Consider the following 16,618-nt stretch of genomic DNA (forward strand, 5'->3'; position numbering starts at 1 on the left):
TTGTGAATAACTTCGTTGTCGACTTCCATCGGACTATCTATATAGTGTTTAACTCTGTGACCATTAACTTTAAATTCAATTCCATTTGAATTTATTAATTCTATCGTTCCGTATGGGAAAACTCTTTTGACTAAGAATGGTCCAGACCATCTCGATTTCAATTTTCCAGGAAATGGCTTGAATCATGAATTGAAAAGAAGAACTCTGTCTCCTTCTTTAAATTCTTTTGAACTTCTGATTCTTTTATCATGCCATTTCTTCGTTCTTTCCTTATATATTAACGAATTTTCGTATGCTTCATGTCTTAATTCTTCTAATTCGTTTAGTTGACTTAATCGTAGACGTTCGGCTTCATGTAAATCAAGATTACATGTCTTCAAAGCCCAAAATGCTTTGTGTTCAATTTCTACTGGAAGATGACATGCTTTTCCATAAACAATTCTAAAAGGTGTGGTTCCAATTGGAGTTTTGTAGGCTGTTCTAAAAGCCCATAGTGCATCCTCCAATTTAATGGACCATTCCTTCGGATTTGATCCTACGGTTTTCTCTAGAATACATTTTAAAGCTCGGTTGGTATTTTCAACTTGTCCACTTGTTTATGGATGATATGCGGTGGAGATTTTATGCGTTACTCCATATCTTTTAAGAACTTTCTCAAGTTGATTATTACAGAAATGAGTACCCCGATCACTTATTAAAGCTTTCGGCGTTCCAAACCTTGCAAAAAAACGTTTTAAAAACTTGACTACAACTCGTGCATCATTAGTTGGGAGAGCTTGTGCTTCTGCCCATTTAGATACATAATCAATGGCAATGAGAATGTAGAGATTATTATGAGATTTTGGAAATGGACCCATAAAGTCAATACCCCAAATGTCAAATACTTCACATACTTGTATGACATTTTATGGCATTTCATCACGTTGACTTATTTTTCCGGCCCTTTGACATGCATCACAGGATTTGCAAAGAAGGTGTGCATCTTTGTAAATTGTAGGCCAATAGAATCCAGCATCGTAAACTTTTCTTGCTATTAGTTGAGGCCCATAGTGCCCTCCTGTTGGTCCTGTGTGACAATGGTTTAAAATTTTACTAGCTTCATCTTCGAATACACATCGGCGTATTATTCCATCGGGACAACTTTTAAACAGATGTGGATCTTCCCAAAAATAGTGTTTTATATCACTGAAGAATTTCTTTCGTTTTTGGTACGATAATCCTTTTTCAAGGAATCCACAAACTAAGTAGTTTGCATAGTCTGCAAACCATGGGATTTCATTATAATCTATCTTCAATAGATATTCATCAGGAAAGTTGTCTTGTATGGCCGATTCATTTAAAACTTCTAATTCAGGATTTTCAAGACGAGAAAGATGATCAACGGCGAGATTTTCTGCTCCTCTTTTATCTCGGATTTCAATATCGAACTCTTGTAAGAGTAAGATCCAACGGATTAATCTTGGTTTGGCATCTTGTTTCGAAAATAGGAATCTAAGAGCAGAATGGTCGGTATAGACCACCGTTTTTGCTAGAACGAGATATGATCGAAATTTGTCAAAAGCAAAGACAATAGCAAGGAGTTCTTTTTCAGTAGTTGTGTAATTTGTTTGTGCTCCTTGTAACGTCTTACTAGCATAATATATAGGTTGAAATCGTTTTTCAATCCTTTGTCCTAAAACGGCTCCCATTGCAAAATCACTTGCATCGCACATTAGTTCGAATGGTAGATTCCAATTTGGTGTTATCATGATCGGCGCATTAGTGAGTTACTCTTTAATAATATTAAAAGATTTGATACATTCATCTGAAAAGATGAATGGAGCATCCTTTTCTATGAGTTTATTCATAGGAGTGGCAATTTTACAAAAATCTTTTATGAAACGTCGGTAAAAACCGGCATGCCCTAGAAAACTCCTAACTCCTCTAACATTGGTGGGATGTGGAAGTTTAGCAATTACATCTACTTTAGCTCTATCCACTTCAATTCCTTCTTTTGAAATTTTATGTCCAAGAACGATGCCTTCTTTAACCATGAAATGGCATTTCTCCCAATTAAGTACTAGATTTGATTGTTCGCATCTAATAAGCATTCGTTCCAGATTAACTAGACATGATTCAAATGTATCACCGAAGACTGAAAAGTCATCCATGAAAACTTCCATACATTCTTCTATCATGTCGTGAAAAATCGCCATCATGCACCTTTGAAAGGTTGCAGGGGCGTTGCAAAGTCCAAATGGCATGCGTTTGTAAGCAAAAGTACCATAAGGGCACGTGAATGTGGTTTTCTCTTGATCTTCGGATGCTATTGGAATTTGAAAATATCCGAAAAATCCATCTAGAAAACAATAGTAACTGTTTCCGGCTAATCTTTCCAACATTTGATCAATGAAAGGTAAGGAAAAGTGATCTTTTCTGGTGGCGTCATTTAATTTTCTATAATCAATACACACACGCCATCCTGTTACAGTCCTAGTAGGAATAAGCTCATTTTTCTCATTTGTAATGACAGTCATGCCATCCTTCTTAGGCACGCATTAAACTGGGCTTACCCATGGACTATCAGAAATTGGATATATTAAACCTGCATCTAGCAGTTTAATAATTTCTTTCTTAACTACATCTTGCATATTAGGATTTAGTCTTTGTTGGCGTTGCACATACGTTTTATGACCTTCTTCCATAAGGATTTTATGTGTGCAATACGAAGGACTTATTCCTTTAATATCATGAATCTTCCATGCAATGGCTGGTTTATGAGCTTTCAACACAGAAATGAGTTGTGATTTCTCATTTTCAGTAAGAGAAGACGATATTATTACAGGTAATTCAGATTCACCATGTAAATAAGCGTATTCCAAATGGTTTGGAAGTGGCTTTAACTCTAATTTCGGAGGTTCTTCTATCGATGATTTATATCGATATCTGTCTTCTTCTTTTAACATTTGAATTTCTTCTGTTTTTGGTTCATATCCATTAGCCATAAGTGTAGCTAATATTTCAGCTTCATTAATTGGTTCATTACCTTCTCCTAAAGAACATTCTCCTGTTCCTTGTAATTCTGGAAATTCTTCTAACAATTCTGCATGTGAGTCTATAGTTTGAATATAATAGCATGTATCATCTTCAGATTGTGGTTGTTGCATTGCTCTATCAACTGAAAAGGTAACACTCTCGTCCTCTATATTTAGGGTCAATTTCTTACCGAACACGTCTATCATTGTTTTAGCCGTGTTTAAGAATGGTCTTCCTAATATGAGAGGAACTTGAGAATCTTCTTCCATGTCCAGAACAACAAAATCTACTGGAAATACTAAAGTACCAACTTTAACTAGCATGTTCTCCATTATCCCTCTAGGATATTTTATTGATCGATCGGCTAGTTGTATGCTTATTCTTGTTGGTTTCAATTCTCCAAGGTCTAGTATAGCGTATAGTGAATACGGCATTAAATTTATACTAGCACCTAAGTCTGCCAATGCTTCTATTGAACTAAGACTACCCAGAAAACATGGAATTGTGAAACTTCCTGGATCAGATAGTTTTTCCGGTATCTTATTCAACAGCACTGCTGAACAATTAGCGTTCATAGTAACAGCCGAGAGTTCTTCCATTTTCTTTCTATTTGAGATCAGATCTTTTAAGAATTTAGCATATCTAGGCATTTCTGAAATCACATCAATGAAAGGAAGATTTACATTTATCTGTTTAAACATATCCAAGAATTTGGATTGCTCGGCTTCAAGTTTCTCTTTCTTCATTTTACTCGGGTAAGGAAGTGGTGGTTGGTATGGTTTAACATAAGGTTTAGCCTTAACTGTGTTATCTTCATTAACCTTTTCAACTACCGGTTCTTTTTCCTTATCTTGATCAGGTTGTGGTTCTTGTGGAGTAGGAATAGCTTCATCAGAAGTTACAGGTATTTCAGGTGGTTTAAGTGTTGTACCACTTCTTGTGGTAATGGCTTTAGCTGTTTCATTCCGGGGGTTAGCATTTGTATCACTAGGTAAACTTCCCGGTTTTCTTTCACCTATTAACCTTGCTAGGTTACTTACTTCTTGTTCCAGGTTTTGAATAGAAGCTTGTTGATTTCTAAATGCTTGAGCATTTTGTTCATTGGTTTGTTTTTGAGATGTGAAAAACTGCGTTTGAGTTTCAACTAGCTTCGTCATCATATCTTCTAAATTCGGCTTTTTATCATCGGGTTGTGGTGGTTTGTTTTGAAAATTAGGTCTTTGCTGATTGTAATTATTGTTGGACACTTGTTGATTGCTAGGACCTTGTTGGTTGTTGTATGGAATATTTCGGTTATAGTTCTGGTTTTGATTGTAGATCGGTCTTGGCGGTTGATAATTATTCTGATAATTATTTCTAGGCCTTTGGTTTATGTATGAAATATTCTCTCTTTGTTCCATTGTTAATTCAATACTGAGACAATCTTTTGTCAAATGTGGTCCTCCACACTGCTCACAACTAATTCGTATTGAGTGAATATCTTTAGTCATCTTTTCCATTCGTCTCTCGACAGCATCTATCTTTGCGGAAATGGAATCTAAGTCATGGCTAGAATCGTCTCTAGCTGCTTTAGATGATCTAACGATATCTTTTTCTTGGTGCCACTCATGCGAGTGGGAAGCAGTGTTATCAATAATTTTGTAAGCATCAGTTTCGGTTTTCTTCATAATAGAACCACCAGCTGCTATATCTATGTCTTTCCTTGTAGTGATGTCGCATCCTTGGTAGAATATTTTTACTATTTGACAGGTATCTAAACCATGTTGCGGACATCCTCTTAATAACTTTTCAAATCTTGTCCATGCCTCATATAGAGTTTCATTCGGCTTCTGTGTGAACGTAACAATTTCTCCTTGAAGTCTTACGGCTTTAGATGCAGGAAAGAATTGTTTAAGAAATTTTTCAACTAAAACGTCCCATGTATCAATCGCCCCTTCAGGTAACGATTCCAACCAATCTTTGGCTTCTCCCTTTAAAGTCCAGGGAAATAACATGAGATATACCTGTTCATCCTCCACTTCTCGGATTTTAAATAGTATGCAGATCCTATTAAAGGTACGAAGATGTTCATTTGGATCTTCCTTTGGCGCACCACTAAATTGGCATTGATTAGTCACCATGTGTAGAATTTTTCCTTTGATTTCATAATCTGGCGCATTAATGTCAGGATGAGTAATTGCGTGACCTTGGCTAGTGCGTTTAGCTCTCATTCGGTCTTCCATACTTACAGGTTCCAGATTCTCCATAATTGAATTTGTTGAATCGGAATCACTAGAGGATTCTGATTTAATGGTTCGTTCCTCAACAATCTCTGTTTGAATGATTGGTGGTTCCGGAGAAAAATTTAATGGTTCAGGATCTATGAATCGTCCCTGAATATTCTCCGGATTCTCAATTGTGAGGTCGGGTTCAAAAAATGGATTATCGAAAATTTGAACTGGAGTACTTGGTTGACTGGATGACGATTCTAAAGAAAAATCAACGGCGGTAATATTTGCTAGATGTCTTGATCTAGTTACAGGTGTTGAACGTACAAAAGGTGGTGAACGTCTTGCTCGGTGCATTCACTGAATATCCTATTAGTTTTTTAAAAGGAAAGAAAAATTATATAAGTTATCCAATTAATAGATTTTTCTGATTTTGCCCACGTTTCGAATAGCCAAAAGATGCAGCAGAGGGGTAGGATTCGTTTGGTCTCAATATAATTGAGTACTGTTTGGCTCCAATAACCCGGTCCACGTACAAATCCAACTATTACTACGAACCAGAAAATTTTGATGTCTATCAATTTAACCACTTAAAATAAATTTTCGTAATTTTAAGAAATTTTAGATAAGAAATAGAATAAAAATCTATGTCCTAAAAACTAGAATAGCGAGAAATAAGAAAGAAAAAGAGCGCGTCGAAAAAGGTCGAAAAAGAAAAGGGTTGAAAAATAAAAAGCGTAGGAAAATAAGAAATAAAAAGAAATGACTTATAGAACTTAAAAACACTCGACTAACCCAACCTTATTACTATCACTAACTTAAAATTATAATCGCAAATTGAGATTACTAATTGGAATGATAATTGATACATAGGTAAAAGGTGTCTAAAAATATTAAAGCTTACAAGAAAAACTATATCCCAAATGGAAATAACTTAAAAAGAAACTAAAACTTAAAAAGGCGTCGCAAAATTCTAAAGTACCTAAATCTTAGTCTAAAGAAAAGGCACTTAAGGGATTTTACGGCAAAGCCTAAAAATCTAGAAATAAAAATATAACTATGGCAAAAACTAAGTTTAAAACTAAAAACTAGCGAAAAATACAAATATTACGCTAAAACAATTAAAAAGGGACAAAATATAAAAATATACAAAAAGTTGTAAAAATTACAATTTTTATAAAAATATTATTTTTATATTATTTATTTTATTAAACTATTAATTTTTATATATAATAAAACTAATTAAAATTTAAAATACAATTTAATTTAAAAACTTAAACTAATTATAATAATAATTAAGTAATTAGGGTTTATTAATAATAATAATAATTATCCGTAATAAATGCTGATTAGGGTTTCTGTCGGTGTCAGGGTGGCTCCGCGAGTCGCGGTATTCGAAGCTGCAAACTCCGCGAGTCGCGGGGTTCCAAAATTCAAATGACAGGTTGATTAAAATTCGACGCGTTTTTTTTTTTATATTTTCTGTTTAAATAAAAATATTTATATAATAAAAACTTATATTTAAAAACTAAAATAAAAATAGAACTACTTTATAATTTTAAAAATATCTTAAAAATAGATTTATATATATATATATTAATTTTTTTTTATATTTTAAATAAAAATATTTAAATAAAACTTATATTTTTATAAAGAAACTTTATAAAACTTAAATATTTAACAAAATCTTAAAAAAATATATAAATTTTTGTTTTCTTTTTATATTTTCAAATAATTAAAAACGTATTTTTACAAAAGTGAATTTTTTTTTTTTTATAAAAGTAAACTAAAAATAAAAATCTTTTTTTTTAATATTTAGCGTTGCGCTTTCGGCGTTTAAGTTCCCCGGCAGCGGCGCCAAAAATACTTGATGTTATGCGAGGTGTATATAAAATAGCTTTAAATTTTACAAGAAAAAACTATTAAATACGATACAATTTTACACAAGATATTTATTTATAGAATGGATATACTTAAACATTGCTACAACACTTATAGGCAGTGTACCTAATCGTACAGTAGTGTAGTTTTTAGTAAGTCTGGTTCGTTCCACAGGGAAAATCTTTAAACAAAGCTTAACGCTATATTAGTTTAAATTTATAAAAATACAAATATATATATAAGTAATATTATTATTATAAAGGGGGGTTTTTACCGTTTAATGACCGGTTTGTCTATTTTAAAAACTTTAGTTGCAGTTAAAACAAAATGTAAAATATTAAATAAATAAAAGACTTAATTTAAAGCGTAAAGTAAATAACGATAATGAAATTGCGAATAATAAAAGTGCGATAAAATAAACTTGCGATAATTAAAAAGTACGATAATTAGAAGTGCAATTAAATACAATAACAATAAATAAAAATGTGATAATTAGAAGTGCAATTAAATATAAAATAAAGGAAATTAAATATGAAATAAAAGAATTATGCTTATTTAAACTTCCGTAATCATGATGTTTGACGTGTTGATTTTAGTTTTATGCCCATGGGTTAATTGTCCTTTGTCCTGGATTATTTAATATGTCCATACGGATTTGTCCATAATAGTCCATCAGTCATAAATATAAAGAGCGAAAGCCTTCGTCAAATTATTCTTATTCCCGAAGTCAAATATTCCAACTAATTGGGGATTCGAATTGTAACAAGGTTTTAATACTTTGTTTAATGAATACACCAGGTTATTGACTGCGTGTAAACCAAGGTTTTACTACTTTGTTAACAATTACACCAATTACCCTTGAATGTAATTCACCCCTGTTTCAACAAGTCTATTAACTATTAATCCAGTTCCGTGTTCGGTAAAATGAATAATTATTGGTATTTATAGATATCCCGCCCACCGTACCCAGTCAAGCGTATGTGGTTATATATAAATACGTCGAATTATAAGTTTGTATATTAAATTAACAAGGTATTGTTTAGTTAATATAAAACCCATTAATAGCCCATAGTCTAATTTCCACAAGTGTCGTTCTTTTATCCAAACCCCAATTATGGTACAAAGCCCAATTACCCAATTTTAGTAATTAGCCCAACATCATGATTACTTCATTTTAAATAAGCATAATAATAACTTAGCTACGAGACATTAATGTAAAAAGGTTGAACATAACTTACAATGATTAAAAATAGCGTAGCGTTACACGGACAGAATTTCGACTTACACCCTTACAACATTCGCTAACATACCCTTATTATTAGGATTTAAAATTAAAATTAAAATATAAATTATATATATATATTTACGTATATATTGAGAGAGAGATATATTGGATTTTAAAATGATCAGAATTCGTTTGCTTTTATAGGGAGTTTCAGTTTTTGGGGCTCCGCGACTTGCGGCCCTTTCCTTCTTCAAACTCCGCGACTCGCGGAGTTTGTTTTTACAGCTCACCCACCTTTGGCTCTTTGTTTGCCGACGATTTATTTTATAAATATAATATATATATAATTAATATAATTAATTATATATTATATTATATTTATATACATAGTTAACTTGTAATTTTTAGTCCATTGCGTCGAGCGTTGAGAGTTGACTCTGGTCCCGATTCCGGATTTTCGAACGTCCTTGCGTACTATTTTATATCTTGTACTTTGCGTTTTGAATCTTGTACTCTTGTAATTTCGAGACGTTTCTTATCAATAATTGGAACCTCTTTGATTGTATTTTATATTTTTGAGCTTTTTGGTCGTTTGCGTCTTCAATTCGTCGAATCTGTCTTTTGTCTTCACCTTTTAATATTTAAACGAATATCACTTGTAAATAGAACAATTGCAACTAAAAGCTTGTCTTTCTTGGGGAATAATGCTATGAAATATATGTTCGTTTTTAGCATTATCAATGAGTTATAAGTATATTTTGAAACTACTAACTTAAGTGTGACGATCGCTCCAAATCCATATGGACGAACACGTCATTCATCGATTTCATTGCGAGGTATTTGACCTCTATATGATACGTTTTGTAAACATTGCATTCTTTTGAAAAGGCACACCATAAATGAATATTTAAATCAAAGGTTTTCGACATCTGATGATTTCTACATATAGAAAATCACCGTAAATAATAGTTTACAATAGTAATTCCGTTGACAATACAGTCAAAATAAGATACATGGTGATGATTTGGTGAATGCAACGTTTCCTTGATAAATATGCCATGTAAGACTCCATGCACATAGCTTGTCTAACATATAAGCAAACAGCGGAAGACTTCTAGAGAACCTGAGAATAAACATGCTAACAAGTGTCAACACAAAGATTGGTGAGTTCATAGTTTTAATGTTTCGTATAATCTGTATATAAAGGTGGATCACAAGATTTCAGTTGTTTCATCCGAAACGTTTATCAAAATATTCTACGAAATTGAGCACCCTGGTAATTAAACTTAACGTATATATATTTTATACCCTTTGTATAATCATCTTAATAATACACGCAAACCAACGTGTACGCTTCTCAAATAGCATACGTCCGTTAAAAGGATAGCGCTCTAGCTCAGACGTGGATATCAAGCCCTATGGATCCATATACTACTACTCGCGCCCACCAGTTCTTATAACCGGTAGTTACTAGTTACCAAAGCTAAGGGATTTTCGGTTCAAACTCAGTGTAGAATTTAGTATGTACTTGTATCCATTGCGTTTAAAATAAAGTGCATGTATTCTCAGCCCAAAAATATATATTGCAAAAGCAATTAAAAAGGGAGCAATGAAACTCACCTTAGCAGCACATAAAGTTGTTCATCGTAATGTGACCGAAACTCGGAATATCAAATAATCCTAGATCTCAACCTAGAGAACATATGTTGGTCAATAAATGTCTATCAAGCTAGGTCAGGTCATAGTGTATCACAATCCTAATGCTCAAGATCGACATACAAAAGTTATCCAAAGTCGTTTCAAAAAGTCAATTTTGACAATAGTTCAACAAACGAGACGTACCTTATATAAGGATTCATTTACTCGGTTGGTAATAGTTAAAAGTTCACTTTATCAATCTCGTAAATAAGTTGTTTAAATCTTAATTGCAGATTCAAAAGCAATTCCAATTAACATCAATTATAATTCAGTTGACCATATCTTTTGATTCGTTCATCGAAATTACGCGATTTCTAAATGAAAAGTTATTGATTTTTTGCCAGCTTTCCAAAAACATGTATATCATATACCTTTTACCAGTAATATATGTATTTAATTCGTGATTCATTATAAACTGTTTAATGACGAAATTTAGCATACAAGCATGTATAAATATATACTCGAGCACTAGACATGTATACACTATTAATATATAAAAGATAAGATATGAATGCTCACCTATCAATATTGAGATTCAATATTGCAGGAAAATACGTAGACGCAACAGAGATGATAAATACTAGGTTTGACTTGCGAACAATACTCATGAACATTACCCATAACCTCCATAGCTATAACCCATAATTTCCTTAGTTCTATCCCGTTTGAAGCTTGTTTTAAAAGTGACACGCTCATGACCTCGTCGTAATATTTTATGTATAATATTACTAAAAATATTAAGATTAATAATAATAATAATCTTAATAATATAATAATAATAATAATAATAATAATAATAATAATAATAATAATAATAAATAAATACTTACATAGTAATAGGTGTAAAAAAACATGCGCAAGAAACCTGGTATTTATAGCCATAATTCCTGATTCTGATGCCCATGCGATCGCATGAGTTTTATGCCTATTTCTCATGCGATAGCATGGCCGTCAGATCCAGCTCACATATTTTTTGTTTTCTTGTTTGTCGACATAATTAAATATAATATATATAATATATATAATTTAAATAATTAATTATATATTATATTAAATTCATGTGCATAGTTGACTTGTAATTTTCGTTCCGATGACTCGTACGTTGTCACTCGACTTATGTCCCGGTTCCGGTTTCTCGAACGCACTTTCGTACGCTTAGAAAACTCGCAATTTACGTTTTGTGACTCGTACTTTTGTCAAAATATAGTCTTAAATTATCAATAAACTATATCATTCAAAGTGTATCTTAAACTTTCGAGTGTTTTGGTCATTTACTTCTATAAATTATTATCTCGCTATTTGTTAATATATATATAATAACAAATCGTTTTATGACCAAGTTAATATATATTTTCAACATTCATAAACACGTTTTAAATATACGTCGTAAGTTATTCATACAATTAATATTCCAACTTATCATATATATTCAAATAAATATTTAAACCAATAAGTTTAATGTACGGTATCAAAAAAATTAATACATTGTTACGTTTTCAAGTTATAGTATATATATATGTATCTATATACATATAATTGTTCGTGAATCGTCGAGAACAACCGAAAGATATTTGAATATATGAAAATAGTTCAAAAATTTTGAGATTCAGTTTTACAGACTTTGTTTATCGTGTCAAAAATATTACTCATATAAAGATTAAGTTTAAATTTGGTCAGAAATTTCCGGGTCATCACAGTACCTACCCGTTAAAGAAATTTCGTCCCGAAATTTGAGTGAGGTCGTCATGACTAAAAAATGTTTTCATGCCGTATATATGTTGATAAATAGAGTTTTATCACCGTTGAATAATATGGATAAAACAATCCGATTATTCGAAGCGTATGAGAGAAGTTATCGTAAAAGAGTGAAATGGAGAATAGAGATTCATCTTAACTCTTGACGTATTAACGATTGATTTCCGTAATTTAAGGAATAGAAAATCTTCATAATCTAAATAAGATTTGATTCTTCGGAATTTATGGAAATTAAGATTTCTTTTGATTAAATGCGTAATTTGCCTCGATTGCTATGTTTGATATTTCGTTATAAATTGACCTCTTCCGTTTCATTATTTTCATCACTCTTACATCTTCTTCCTCATTTTCTATTTTCAAAAGATTGTAAAAATGCTTCATCCAGTTCTGATTCTTGATATACTCCTAACTTTCATATCTGTCATTCTTCTTTTTCATCTACCACCGGAGGAAGTTATTTTCTTCTACCATTACCTTGGGGTTATAGTGTTTTTCATTCTCCCGTGTCTTTATATTGCTATACGCATTGATATACACGGTTTGTAATTTCTGGGTGGTTGTTGGGTTTTATATCTTCCCTTATATTTCGATGTCTCTGCTTCTGTCTTTCCATAATCATTGACATCCACAGTTAATACTCTCTCCAATTTACTGTGATTTATATATACTCCCATTGATATTTTGAAGCTTCATGCTTTTGTTTTATCTTTCCGACTTTAAATCAAGCGAATAATGGTCCAGAATTCGTAGGTATGAATTTCAGAATGAACATAATTAATGTTCTAAAAAAACGGTAATAGCACAATCTGACTTGTCGAATTACCAGAATACCTCGAAAAAAACCGAATCATTAAGAAAATATTTTCTTGATAGTTTAGAGGTTAAATAGAATGAAAGAGTTATGTAACATGGTTTATAATGAGGGTATGATCTGTGAAGCTTTATCACGTTCCATTAGAAACTCAGCATGACTTACTGTAATATAATCACGTTGATCAAGTGTCATTATATTATAATAACTCATGCTTCAGTTCCCAACACCACTTCAAAATATTCATATTTTAAACTCGAAGGTTTCAGAATTTAGAAACTAAAATAGTTTCTTTTATGATGTTACACAGATATCGCAAGGAGAAAATTGATTTCCGATGAGAATGATTATGGAATTATCTCCAGAAATATGGAGGATATTTATAATGAAAGATACGATGATATCTTAGAATTTCTAATATAAGAGGATGATGAAGAATATTATCCGCAAGTGTTTAGATTCGGAAGCAAGGTATTCGTTAATGGCTTCAGCAGATACTGAATAATTTAGATTCTTTGAAGGCAGGTTTAGTCTTTGTGATTTATCCACAGCCTCCTTCATACTTTGCTCAATCCGTTTTCCAGTACAAAACCTTCTCTTTTTCTGAGCTTTGCCAACACACTATTCTTTATCGTCAAACTTTTGGCTATTAAGGTCATTTACAATTTTTGCTGCTTCATCAGCATTCAAAGTTATCATAACCGAATCATTGGTTATCAATCCGAGGTGTTTTCAAAAGTTTGAAGGGTTTGCATGAAGATTGTAATTGTCAAGATACATATGATGTTCTAGAATTTTGAACGATACATTTTTTTTTTCTTTTTTTTTCTGGGTTTATGAATAGAAGTGATGTTCTAGCACAGTTTTGAAGTCAAAGTATAGCATTTGATAGATGTAAGAATCTAAGAGTGATGTTTTCTGTTACATCTTGGCTTGGATTCTGATTTTTCAAAATCAGAATATGTAATTGAATTTGTATGGAAACGATTGTATATCGCTGTGAGCATAGTTAATAATTTTTGAATCAAAGTTGAAGAATGTACAGTATAACATATTAATTGTGAACTTATATATTTCCCGAGTATTACCTACCCGTTAAAGATTTCACAATTAATACTTTGTACAAAAGAATTTTTTATTACCGTCTTTATGAAAATATATGTATGTATATTTTCTTCAGATGTAATACAGATTTGATGAGTTAATATCATATTAAGCTCATTTGATTTTTGAATTGAATGAATAATCTCTAAAACATTAAGGATTACATAATCTTCGCGGAGTATTTCACTAATGAAATCAATACTTCATTATTAATTGTTATTCCTCGGTGAAGGATGTTGATGCTCGAGGAATTCTTATGAACTTCATAAGATATAAATGATGTTTTCTAGAAAGTTTCGAGTACATCGAAGATAAAAGTGTAAAATCAAACATGTAATTGATTAATACACTAAGTTCATTATGAAATGGAATTCATTGAGTTGAAACAGATATTTGTAGTTAACGATGGTTAAGTTGTTAACGAAGGATGTACATCATAGAATATTAGTAATATGAATTAACCGAGTAGTATCTACCCCTTAAAATTCACACGTAATAGCTTAGTACGAAAAGATTCATGATGGTTTTAAAATTTATATATATAAGATATACATATAAATTCTTTAGATGAATTGAGTTATTACTTCATAACTCATTGATACAATATACTCATTGTTGACTCGTAATGATGTCCACGGTGCTTTCTTGAACTGACGGAGCTTGTGATGTTAGAGGTGCTGCTGATTCTGACGATGTTGACAGCACTGACTGTGCTGGTGAGGCTAAGGGTACTGTTGATGTTGTTGGTAAAACAAGTCTAGCTTGTATCTTACACCTTTCGGATAAGGGTTTCTACTCTATCTGATTTAGGGTTAAGGCTAGAATAGATAATCTCTAAACTTTAGAAATTACATAATCGCCATAGAATGTTTCTCCGATGAAGTTATGAATCCATACTTCATCGTTTGTCGTTGCTGGTACTTCTTGGTACCTATGGTGCGTATGATGTTGATATCCGAGGTACAAATCGTGATGTTGAGGCGTGTGATGCGGATGTGGTTGTTGGTGGTGGTAATGATCCTATTGGTGTGGATGATGGTGGTACCGGTTATGCTGCGGGTGCTGCAACTGGTGTTCATAACCCTTGCACCATATTCTCCAAAGCCACTACCCGAGCACGAAGCTCGTTGACTTCTTCTATTATACCGGGATGATCGGTGGTTCGGACGATCGGATAAATAAGATTTATAATATGGGATAGTATATAATCATGATGAGATACTCTGGAAATGAGAGAGAAAATAGTATTACGAATAGGTTCACCGGTAAGTGCTTCAGGTTCTTCACCAAGAGGTGAATGTGGTGGATGGAAGGGATCACCTTCTTCTTATCTCCAATGATTAAGTAGGCTACGAACCCATCCCCAATTCATCCAGAATAGGTGATGGCTGATTGGTTGATCCATTCCGGTTACACTTTCTTCAGAGTTCAGGTGAATATCCATATCGGAATAGCTATCAGAGTTTAAGGAATTTGAACTAGATACGGGATCCATCTTGTATAATTAGAGAGAAGATTTTTGATATGAAATAGATTATAGAATTTAGATTGGTACTCTTCAATACATAATTTACATATGTATGTATAATACCAAAATCCCGTAGATTACGGAGAAATTTTCGGAAGATGGCAGTCAAAGTTTACTGTAACAGATACGCTAAGATATGAATTTTGTCTATACACTATCTATGCAATCAATGCAATAAGACGCGTTTAGACTTAAGATGATAAACATGTAATTTCCGACAAGAAATGATAAGCAAAACTTTTAACATGCAGACACGGTCGAAGTCCAGACTTACTAATGCATCCTAACAACTATCAGTTAGATACACTCATGCAAGACCTGGTTCGCTAGGACCAACGCTCTGATACCAACTGTGACGATCGCTCCAAATCCATATGGACGAACACGTCATTCATCGATTTCATTGCGAGGTATTTGACCTCTATATGATACATTTTGTAAACATTGCATTCTTTTGAAAAGGCACACCATAAATGAATATTTAAATCAAAGGTTTTCGACATCTGATGATTTCTACATATAGACAATCACCGTAAATAATAGTTTACAATAGTAATTCCATTGACAATGCAGTCAAAATAAGATACATGGTGATAATTTGGTGAATGCAACGTTTCCTTGATAAATATGCCATGTAAGACTCCATGCACATAGCTTGTCTAACATATAAGCAAACAGCGGAAGACTTCTAGAGAACCTGAGAATAAACATGCTAACAAGTGTCAACATAAAGGTTGGTGAGTTCATAGTTTTAATGTTTCGTATAATCTGTATATAAAGGTGGATCACAAGATTTCAGTTGTTTCATCCGAAACGTTTATCAAAATATTCTACGAAATTGAGCACCCTGGTAACTAAACTTAACGTATATATATTTTATACCCTTTGTATAATCATCTTAATAATACACGCAAACCAACGTGTACGCTTCTCAAATAGCATACGTCCGTTAAAAGGCTAGCGCTCTAGCTCAGACGGGGATATCAAGCCCTATGGATCCATATACTACTACTCGCGCCCACCAGTTCTTATAACCGGTAGTTACTAGTTACCAAAGCTAAGGGATTTTCGGTTCAAACTCAGTGTAGAATTTAGTATGTACTTGTATCCATTGCGTTTAAAATAAATTGCATGTATTCTCAGCCCAAAAATATATATTGCAAAAGCAATTAAAAAGGGAGCAATGAAACTCACCTTAGCAGCACATAAAGTTGTTCATCGTAATGTGACCGAAACTCGGAATATCAAATAATCCTAGATCTCAACCTAGAGAACATATGTTGGTCAATAAATGTCTATCAAGCTAGGTCAGGTCATAGTGTATCACAATCCTAATGCTCGAGATCGACATACAAAAGTTATCCAAAGTCATTTCAAAAAGTCAATTTTGACAA

The 16,618-nt window shown here is 32.5% G+C and overlaps 1 non-coding gene across 1 annotated transcript; it reads left to right on the forward strand.

The window, feature by feature from the left end:
• Window positions 1-4,770: 4,770 nt before the first annotated feature.
• LOC139856700 (small nucleolar RNA R71) lies at window positions 4,771-4,877 on the forward strand. Its single transcript, XR_011762163.1, has one exon. It is a non-coding gene; the product is annotated as a small nucleolar RNA R71 (small nucleolar RNA).
• Window positions 4,878-16,618: the final 11,741 nt, after the last annotated feature.

This window comes from Rutidosis leptorrhynchoides, chromosome 6 (assembly GCF_046630445.1).
Source record: "Rutidosis leptorrhynchoides isolate AG116_Rl617_1_P2 chromosome 6, CSIRO_AGI_Rlap_v1, whole genome shotgun sequence".
Classification (NCBI taxonomy): Eukaryota; Viridiplantae; Streptophyta; class Magnoliopsida; order Asterales; family Asteraceae; genus Rutidosis; species Rutidosis leptorrhynchoides.